Source organism: Lissotriton helveticus, chromosome 11, assembly GCF_964261635.1.
Source record: "Lissotriton helveticus chromosome 11, aLisHel1.1, whole genome shotgun sequence".
NCBI lineage: Eukaryota > Metazoa > Chordata > Amphibia > Caudata > Salamandridae > Lissotriton > Lissotriton helveticus.
In genome coordinates, this window is record NC_136072.1 from 1,081,393,293 (window position 1) to 1,081,402,922 (window position 9,630).

Here is a 9,630-nt window from a genome sequence, read left to right on the forward strand (position 1 = left end):
CCAATTGGACCGGCCTGGATAACAATTAGTCATGTCATGGTTAATTTAGTAATGGGCAAGCGCCCCCAGGATAAGGACGGGTTGCTTTTTTGGCTTGCCGAGAAATTTGACCAACTGGAAGCAGTATTTCCTAATACGACACCTGTGGAATAACACAGGATTCTGACAATTAGTTTGGAGAAAGACTTGGTGTCCGAGGTAACAGATTGAGAGACCTGGGGTAAATTATTTGCGGCGGTCTATGCGAAGTGCTTCGGCACGCCATCTATGACTGCCCTGCCCTCCGTTATCAACCATGTTCAAGATCAACACAGTCCGGAGGCAGCTGTTGAATTGGGAATGCGACTTGTCGGAGTGTTTGAAATAGTTTCCGATCTCATCCTTGCTAACGTCAAGGGAGATGCGGTGAGCTTTCAGGTGTTTAATGCTTTGCGCAATGTCCCCGAAGTCGATAAACCCCGGCAGTTGCCGAAGATTATTGCAGAAGCTTATAAAACCATTAGCCGCAATAGTTTGGGTGTTAAGCCTTTTGCTAAAACAGCAGCTCAACCACAAACTCAGATAGCTAAGTCTTCTAAAGAAGACTGTCCAGTTTTTCCTAAACAGAATTGGAATAGTAAAAAACAGGGGCAGCAGCAAAAGAAACAAGGGTCGTGTCCTGTATCACCAATACCTGTGTGTGCTGAGCGCACATATGATTTGCGTGACCGCGCAAGTAGTAAGTCACCTGATAGATTTCAAGTTCCTGATCAGCGTTCTCCTCATTCTTTACAGGAAACATTGGTCTCACAAACCGGTGGAGGTGACCGCGGCAGAGGCCGGCTTCACCAGACTGAAGGTAAAGGCAAGCAGGATGACTTTCAACGAAAAGCGCCCGCAGTTTCAGAAAAAGAAAGTTGCTGCTTTAACTGCAAGGTATGCCACGGATAGTGAAAACACAGCTTCGGAACCTGCCATGGGCGCTAATGCTGCTAGACAGCGCAGCGGAGGTTACAGTAGTGCAGCAAGCATTGCGTTCGTATCTGAAGGTGACAGCAACTGAAACGTTCATCACCGTAGAGACAGCAGACACTAGAGTGGCTCCCCCTGGCAGACTATATGAGATAGTCCTTTTAATTGAAGGTGACATACAACGTAAAATAAAAGGGATTTTTTGGGAAAATCTGACCTCTACATATGACATTTTGTTGGCTGAGGTGGACTGGCCCCCACTTTTCATTTCGGCCGCTCCGAGAGGGGAGGATGTAATCCTCCCTAGTTTCGCACACACTGTGCCGAAGGAGCAGGCGCATAATTTAGCAGAAGAGTAGGCTCAGGTGCTTGCATCGGCTTTGTACCGTACTCAATGTGGATGGGACATACTTTCGCCCAGACATGAGATTCCATTGCGGTCTATGCCACAGCCTCAACCCCAATATCCCATGAGGCGTGAAGCAAAAGCTCCTGTTGCAGAAATCCTTGAACAATTGGAATATCAAGGTGTGATTGAGACGTGCGTCACATATGAATAATTCTCTTTTTACTGTAGCCAAACCTGATGGGTTGTACCGCCTAGTATTGGATTACCGGCATTTAAACTCTCACTGTCAGACCTGCGTGGTGCAGAATACTCAAAGTTCGGCCCTGGTGGATAGTCTCGTGAGAAAAAGGTTTAAGACCATGCTTGACATAGCCAATGTATTTTTTTGCCATAACCTGTCCTCTATTAGTTGTCCATGGACAGCTTTTACTTCTGGCGACAAACAAAAACAGTTCAAAAGATTAGCCATAGGTTTTTAAAACAGTCCAGGCGTCTTTGCCGCACGGGTTGTCTCTCTGTTAGAGAGCATTGACCCTGATGCCTACTCGTATGTTGATGATATTTATCTCACAGACGGCGAATTGTGGTCGCATCTGTGTCGCGTTGACCGCATCATTGTTATGTTTGAGGACTTAGGTTACAAATTTAACTTTGCAAAATCTCACATTGCAGATTACGCAGTGTTGTTCCTGGGCTATAAGCTCAACAATGAAGGTCGGGGAAATGCGCACAGTTGCACGCTCCAAAAACTCTGAAAAAACTACATTCTTTACTGTTTTTTAAAATTTTGGGCGTACCTACATTCCAGATTATGCCCAGCGTATCAAGCCGCTATATCCGTTGATACAACCAACTTTTACCAAATGTTGCTGGCTGCCGGAACATTCAGCTATACTGCAATCTTTGCAGTCTGATCTTCTTGAATCTAAATACCTACTGCCTCGTGATAACCACACAAACCTGGTAATAAGAATTGTGCCAGGCGCGGTGGGTTTCACGTACTTGACGTTTATTGAAGGAGACACAGTCCCTATTACTTACAAGTCACACTTGTACACTTCGACTGAAATGCGATTTCTACTGTCGAAAAGGTTTTGACTGCAGTGTAAATGGCGATTCTGAATGAGAGAGCGCTGTCGCAGGGGAAACACATGTTGGTTGTTACACCGTATCCTCCCCTTGAGGCAGTGACGAAAGCCAGTGTACCTAATGCACATGTTACTTACCTTCGGTAACGACATATCTGTAAGAAACAGTAGTTAGTGTTAGATTCCTTACCTTAGAATATCCCCAGGCGTCTGGCTGGATCAGTAAAGTTTTGCGTAGCAGTACCCATCGCGTCGGTAGGCGTCGTCGGCGGCTCCACGTCTGTTGTCGTGATCGCCGGGATGACGTAGTCTGAGTACTTAGACACCGCCCTCGTGCGCTGACATCAGTTCTTGTACATAGCTTCCCCGCGCCAGGAACGCAGAGCCATGCGAGAGACAGACACTGGTACCCTGAAACTAGGGCCCTCAAAGGAAGATACCTTAACCCTAGATATCGGTTCGCAGAACGGGGAAGATGGGTGGGGCGGTAAGGAATCTAACACTAACTACTGTTTCTTACAGATATATCATTACAGAAGGTAAGTAACTTGTGCATCTGAAAGAAACAGGTTAGTGTTTGATTCCTTACCTTAGAATAGATACCCCAGCAATACCAACCCCGGTGGTGGGTCTGCGTACCAAGATCACACCAGAAAGTCCTGGAGAACGGAACGGCCGAAAAAGCCATCTCTCTGGACTTGGCAGTCTAGGCAGTAGTGTCTAGCAAACTTGTGCAGCGAGGCCCACGTAGCTGCCTGACAGATTTCCTGCATGGGGACTCCCGGACTCAGGGCAATAGTAGCCGCCGTGGCCCGAGTGGAATGGGCCCTCAAATCAACAGGAGGCTCTTTTTTCGCCAAGGAGTAACAGATCTTGATGCACGACCCACCAAGAGATGGTCCGCTTGTGCACTGCCCGTCCCTTCTTAGCGCCCACGTAACCAACAAAGAGCTGGTCGTCCACCCGGAATTGGCGTGTGCGGTCTAGATAGAACGAGAGCGCATGTTTTGGGTCCAGGCGGTGGAGCCTCTCATCCTCTTTCGAGGGATGCGGAGGCGGAAAGAAGGTGGGCAAGGTGATGGACTGCCCATTATGAAAGGCTGTAACCACCTTGGGCAGGAAAGAAGGACGAGTTCTCAAGACAACTTTGCCCGGATGGACAGAGAGGAAAGGAGGCTTAGAAGATAGAGCCTGGAGATCACTCACTCTCCAGGCAGAGGTGATGGCAACCAGGAAAGCAGTCTTAAGAGTCAGAAGACGAAGAGGGCAATTGTGAAGTGGCTCGAAAGGAGCGCACATAAAATAGGTTAGAACAAGGTTCAAGTCCCACTGAGCATCACGAAAGGAACAGGAGGAAACATGTGTGTGATGCCTTTCAAAAATCTATTTACAAATGGGGACTTGAAAAGAGGGGGCTGATCAGGAAGCCTCAAGAAGTCTGAAATGGCAGAGAGGTAGCCCTTGATAGTGCCCAGAGCAGAGCCCTGCTGGGCAAGAGAAAGAAGAAAGAGGAGAACCTCTGAAAGAGGGGCAGAAAGTGGATCCACAGCCTTTGCTGTGCACCATGCCACAAATTTGTTCCACCTGCAGGCGTATACCGATTTTGTGGAGGGACGCTTGGCTGCCAGAACCACGTCACAGACTTCAGGAGGCAAGTCAAATGGCCTCAACTGTGGCCGCTCTATCTCCACGCATGTAGGTGGAGACTGGACAGGTTCGGGTGGAGGACCGTCCCCTGCTGCTGTGACAGAAGGTCCTCCCAAAGAGGCAGGCGAATGGGGGGGGGGGGGAGATCTACTGACATGCTGAGTAGCTCGGGATAACAGTTTCTTCGTGCCCAGTCCGGAGCCACAAGGATGACTCGGGCCCGGTCGCGCCTGATCTTCTTCAGCACTCTGGGCAGAAGTGGTATAGGCGGAAAGGCGTACAACAGACCGCAGCTCCACTCGCGACGAAAAGCGTCTCCGAGCGAGTGCTGTCTTGGAAATTCCAACGTGCAGAACTGATGACATTGCGCGTTCGGTGGCTAATAGATCTAACCAAGGCTCTCCCCAATGCAGAAGGAAAATGCTACTTACCAGTATGCATCTGTTCTTGGCAGGTAGGGCTGCTGAGATTCATATCTTATTACAAAAAACAGTGGACCCTAGTAGTTTGGGTGATCAGGGTAAGAATAGACACAAACTGGAATAGTATTTATGTCCTTTGTCCAGCCGGACAGGAAGTTATTTGGCAATGCACACAATCAGAAAGTAATGTCAAGGGGGCACAGCCCGTGACCCACAGTGAACAAGACAAAATAACAAGTATAGGCAAGAGCGAGCAAATCGGTCTGTATACTTACAATCAGTGAACAGACTTGATTGTAGTTTGAGTGACCATTGTACATAGTATTCACAAGCATATTGAGTACATATGATCCTATTGTGTCGACGACGTTTCGATGCCGAAAAACAAGATAAATGGCATCATCTTCAGGATAAATATATAAATCATGTTTGTCTTGGAATTATAAACAATTGCCTTTCATGCTACATACTAATGACATTAGTGGGAAAAAAAATGAGGGAGAGAAGGGAAAAATCAATGTAATTACGTGGCCAGGCATGTTTAAAACAAAAAACACACGGTGGTGCAATTTACTATTCGCACCTCAAGGACCGTTCTTTGCTGGCATGCTTAGTGCTGGAGCAACGATCTCAAAATGTGCACTTAAACATCGGTGCAGTGAGTTTAGATAGTGAAGTGTGCTCGGCGCAGATGGCGAAAAAGGAAGGAGAAGTGATGGCGCAGTGCGAAATGGTGTTGGAATTAAAAAGCCCGAGTTCCAAATGGGAACCAGTTCAGAGAAAGGGTGATTAAAAAACAAAACGTTGCATATGGCGCAGTGCGAGACAGTATCCAGAATAGAAGTGAGAGGGTCCAGAGTGACTGGTGCACTAACGAGGAGTAAACAGTGTTGGATACAGGGTTGTCTATACAGGGAGCAGTTTTATGTAACCGGCATGGTGACATTTGAAGGCATTTTCACAGCAGATCCTAACCATGTATACAATTGTCTATACAGTGAGCAGTATTGTGTGAGCGGCGTGGTGGCATTTGGGGAGAAAGTTAATATCAAGGCTAGTCCTTAAGGCGTGGACAATTATCTCTACAGTGAGCAAGTTTGTGTAAACGGCGCGGTGATAATAGAGGAGAAGGGTATTACCAAGGCAGATCCTTAGGCAGGGAGGTAGTACAGGTCTAGAGAAGTGGATCGATTTGGACCTATGGAGAAGTATTGTGCAGTTATGGCAAATTGAGCGTTAGAAAAATGAGCAGAGTATAGTTAACAATGATAGCGTGTATTTCAGATTATCCCGCTTTTGAGTCAATTAGACCGTCCAGATCACAGCTCGCTGGGGAAAGGAAGCATGGGCTCAGTCACAATTGTGTGACAGGGGGGCTAGGGTAAGGTTAAGCGGGTTAGGGTGGGTGTACTTACAGTTGTGCCGGTTGCAGAATCGCAGGACGCGGCATCTCTGGCGGGGATCGCTGTTGGGCTGTTCTATGGGAGCCTGCTAAAAAGACATGTGGTCTGGAAAAATAAAGAAGGGACTAGCGCGGACTGTGTGGTGGCCATATTGGAATGGCAGTCATGCAATTAGTACACTGTGGCCATCTTGGAGTGGAGAATGAGATAGCATGGGGCATGTGGTTAAAATTAACAATAAAGGAGGGACTAACACTTAGCTAAGCGGTTCAAAGGTTAACTATGACGAGGTGGCCATCTTGGAGTGGAGAATGAAAGGTGGTGAAGTGGTAGTGGTGGTGATATAAGTGAAAATCAAGACTTTAAAACAATGTACATTCAAAATATCAAGAGGGGAAACAGATGATCACATTTGAGAAAATATTTTCTATCCAAGGACGGAGACAGAACATATCATTGGCAGTAATTTTTCTTTGACAGTGATTTTTAACCAGGCATATCGTGGAGATGTTTGCACCTTCAGTTAGAGGAGGGTTGTCCAATCCTCAAAGCGGTTGAGGCCCATACGGATACTGTTGGTCCTTAGTATCCAATGGAGCTTCTCCTTGTTAAGTAGTTGTGACACATCCGCACCACGTGGTGGTGGTTTGATCTGTGTAATAATTGTCCAAGTCAAGTCTCTTTCATTGTGTGCCTTTTCCACAAAATGTTCCACCAAGGGGGCGTTTTCCGTGTTGCATTTTATTCTGCTCCGGTGTTGCCCAATGAGAAGCTTTATTTTCTGAGTGGTTTGACCTATATATATTTTCATGCATGGGCAAAAGATCGCATACACCACATTTGACGAATTACAATTGATAAAATGTTTTCTTTCAAACTTGAATTGAGCCAAATGAAATGGTGTTGGAATTAAAAAGCCAGAGTTCCAGATGATGTAGCAAGTAACAGATTATGTTTTGGATGGAGGCATCTAATGGATTGATCTGGTTGTTATTGCAATAGATTACAAATCTTTTCCATTTAGCTGCGTAGCATGCTCTAGTAATGGGGCGCCTTGCTTCCTTGATAATGTTCATGCAGTCTGGAGGCAAGTTAAGGTATCCGAACTCTAAGACCTCAGGAGCCAGATCACTAGGTTCATCTGATTGGGATCTGGGTGCGTGATTTCGCCATGGTTCTGTGTTAGCAATTGTGGCGACAGGCGTAGTCTTTGGTGCAGGACTACTGACAGTTCTAGGAGCGTTGTGTACCATGGCTGTCTTGCCCATGTGGGAGCAACCAGGATCATTGTGAGTGACTGTTGTTTTAGTTTGCGTGCCACTAATGGAATCAGTGGGGTTGGCGTAAAAACATACGCAAATCTACCGGACCAGTTCATCCATATCGCATTGCCCTGTGACAACGGGTGTGGGAACCTGGCGGCAAAGGATTGGCATTTTGAGTTTTCTTTTGTGGCAAACAGATCTATCTCTGGTTGTCCCCATTTTTGAAAGAATGGTTGGAGAACTTGAGGGTGAATCTCCCATTCGTGTATTTGTTGGCTGTGTCGGCTTAGTAGATCTGCGATCTGATTGTCTATTCCTGGGAGGTGTTCTGCCATGAGAAAGATGTTTTTTGGAATTGCCCACTTCCATATGCTCTGCGCTAGGTGAGACAGCTGTGTAGAGTGTGTCCCTCCCTGTTTTTGAATGTAGTACATGGCTGTCATGTTGTCCGTCCAGATTAACACAGCCTTGTTGTACAAGAATTTCTGAAAGGCTTTCATTGCTAGAAATACTGCTAGTAACTCTAAGTGATTTATATGCAATGTCTTTTGTTTGACTGTCCAGAGACCTTGGACTGTATTGAAGGAGGTGGGCTTCCCAACCTGTCAGTGATGCGTCCACAGTTAACACTACTTGTGCAACTGGCTCTTGGAACAGTCGCCCCTTGGAAAGGTTTTGTGGGTTCCACCACTGCAGAGAGTTGTAAGTGCGACTGTCTACCAACACTAGGTCTTTTAGTTGTCCTTGAGCTTGGTTCCACTGTTGTGCTAGGCATTCCTGCAATGGACGAGTTTGAAGTCGGGCATGAGGGACAATGAATATGCAGGAGGCCATCATGCCTATAAGCTGCATGAACACTCGAGCTGGCAGGGAGTGTTGTGGCTGACATTTTTGAATGAGAGACTGTATATTGGATATCCTGGCTGGATTTGGATATGCCTTCGCCCCTGAGGTATCTATTGTTGCTCCCAGATATTTTTGTATGTGGGAGGGCTGCAGATGTAATTTTGGGTAATTTATGGAAAATCCTAGACTGTGCAGAAGCTCGATTGTCTGAGACATATGGTTTGCACACTGTACACATGAGTTGGCTTTTATGAGCCAATCGTCCAGGTAGGGGAACACATGGATGTGTTGCCTTCTGAGGTGTGCTGCTACTACTGCTGAAAGAAAAGCCAATACTGATAGTTGGTTCCAACAAAATGAATTCCAGATGTAAAGACCACAGTTCAATACATATGTGCGCTACTAAATAGCCATTTATTTTGAAAAAAAAAATTTGAACACACTTTTAAATTAATCATGGGGTTCAAAAAGACAACAAAATATATAGAAAAAGAAGCAATCAAAAGAAGGACACTAGAGTGGGATAAAACACCTCATACAAACCATCATTCATAATTTTCAAGCATCTCACAGTCATACCTCTCACATTCAAACAATCAAACAATATACCCAACACCCACTGGGGAAAATATTTATAAACCAGTGGGATGAGAACTGGGTCTGCTGTGTTATAAGTCGCTATTCATACAATTCACAACAGTACACTTTGCTACAAGATTTTTTGTAATACAATTTACATTTCAATCAATAAAATTGGAGAGTACAAAAACAGTCAAGATGCACTAATTCCATTTAACACCAAGACCTAAACAGCAGACCAAACAAGGCCTACGCGCAGGCCGGACTGGGAACCGAAATCGGCCCTGGCAAAGTGCTCAGCCAGCCCCCCCTCTCCCCTGGGGGTGCGACCGCACTCTTTGCTAGGGCCGGTTTTCGGCCGTTTTTGTTATAGGGCCGTTTTTGCAGCTATGCTGTGACAAAAACGGCCCCCTGGGTCCAAAACCGGCCCCCACCCATGCGGCCGACCGGGGGATTGCCCGGTGCCCACAACGGCCAGTCCGGGCCTGCCTACGCGTTTCGAATCCTCACTGTTGGCAGGATTCTCATCAGGGCCAGTAAGCTCTGTGGGAAAAAGGAGAAACATGTGTCTAGTTTCAAAGGTCAAAGGGTCAAGAATCTATCAGAGTACTACAACACCTAAGTACTCACTCAGCTTACCGAATGGTCCTTCAGCCAAAAGTGGTGAAATTCAATGAGTGGAGTTTAATCACCTAAAAAGGTGAAGAAAGAACAAAAAGAAAAGAAAAGAAGAAAAAAGGTTCTTTTAAAAAAAATTATTTTTTGTAGGTAAACGGAGAGTTATGGGCAGGGACAAAACGGATGTCTTACCTAAAAGACCGGTGGGTCGATGGTTAATATGGTTGTTGTCAATTTGAATAATGGAAAATTAAGTCTCGTCCTGGCACCCAGAAAACCAAGCGTAGCTGGTATAAGTTACAGGTCGTGCAGTATATGTCAACCCTAATGGTGACGGTAAAAGCGGCGTTCTCTTACCGGAGTTGATCCCGTCTCCGAGGGATGAAAGCTTACATGAACTACCACTCTTTGCATTTAAGAAAGAAAGTAGCATTGCCAATTATGTGGTGAGAGCTGCAGCCC